Source organism: Nansenia antarctica (genome assembly GCF_963989245.1).
Source record: "Nansenia antarctica genome assembly, chromosome: 5".
Classification (NCBI taxonomy): Eukaryota; Metazoa; Chordata; class Actinopteri; order Argentiniformes; family Microstomatidae; genus Nansenia; species Nansenia antarctica.
The window spans coordinates 753,652-755,302 of record NC_137690.1 but is presented as its reverse complement, the minus strand read 5'-3'; positions in this window follow the sequence as shown (position 1 = coordinate 755,302).

Below are 1,651 nucleotides of genomic sequence, written 5' to 3'. Positions count from 1 at the left end.
AGGAGGGGACAGGACAGGACAGGACAGGACAGGACAGGACAGGACAGGACAGGACAGGAGGGGACAGGACAGGACAGGACAGGACAGGACAGGACAGGACAGGACAGGAGGGGACAGGACAGGACAGGACAGGACAGGACAGGACAGGACAGGACAGGAGGGGACAGGACAGGACAGACAGGACAGGACAGGACAGGACAGGCCAGGACAGGACAGGACAGAACAGGATAGGACAGGAGAGGACAGGACAGGACAGGACAGGACAGGACAGGAGGGTACAGGAGGGGACAGGACAGGACAGGAGGGGACAGCCTTACTGACGTAGAAATGCAGGATGTAGATCTGACAGACCTGTTTCACCATTTCTACGCCCCCCACCCCCCCTGCCCCCCACCCCTCATCATTTGTCTCACTCAGTGTTTTTCCACTTGCTATAAAGTATGAAAAGATTTGAACGGTTTTTCTATAATGTGTTTTTTGGAATATGTTTATAAATTTTAAATGAAAAAATACAAATCTTGTTTGTGTCTTTTCTGGTTTTGTGTCTGTGTGTGTGTGTGTGTGTGTGTGTGTGTGTGTGTGTGTGTGTGTGTGTGTGTCTCATGTGTGTGTGTGTGTGTGTGTGCGTGTATCTGTCTCTGCAGGTTAGCTAGATTGTGAGCTATCCAGGGCAAGGGAGGTCACGGGGAGGTCAGGGTTGTCGGGGACATGAGTTTACTACATGAGTAGAGTTTCGTTTGAGTAGAGTTTAATACATGAGTATGTGAAGGTTAAAATGTATTTTTAAAATGTTTGATACCCTCAAAGTCCCACCTGGGGTCGCTGTTGGCAGTTTTAGGGTTAACATCTCCTTGGCGCTCTCTGTCTATCAGAGAAAGTGAAAGTAAACCGCACCAACCGGACTGTAGAGACCAGACAGTCTGTCAGGACTGCCTCTATTGAATGAATGAATGAATTAATGGTCTTTATTGTCATTAATACAGTACAGGTACCATACAACGAAATGTAGGAGGGGGGGCTCCCCTGGTGCTTGGGAAAAAGACTAAAAACAAGAGAGCCAAGGGTAAAATAAAAAAGGGGGAAAGAGCTGGTTTACATAAATAAAGGCTATGTACACTATCCACTATACTATACTATACAAATAAAACACTGTGCTGTACTCTATGCTATGCTATAAATATCCTAACATTTCCTGTCTCTGAACCTTATGTACCCGTCATATTGCACATAGTATTGTTGCACATTCATTAAAGTGTCGCAGTTAGCAGGTTTGAAATGTTTACAGTTGTATTTCAATATTGCACTTGATTACAATCTAGTAGCTGCCATCAAATTGTCTAGATTGTCCAGGGCCTAGAACCTAGGTCTTTGCTGTGTTCAGGGCCTGAATGGCCCTGGGGTAGAAGCTGAGCTTCAGTCTATTTTGTCCTTGCGAACATGGTCCTGAACCGCCTGCCTGAGGGCAGCCGAACAAAGTGTTCGTTCCCAGGGTGGGATGGGTCTGGAGATCTTGGATCTCTAGGATACAACCTCACACTGTCTCGTACTTGCATCTCATTTTCAGCAACAGCACCAACAAGGTAAGTCTCATCCGCCTTTCTGAAACCGTTAGTCTGACTTCTTCTACCATCTCCTGCATGCTGCAGACTGG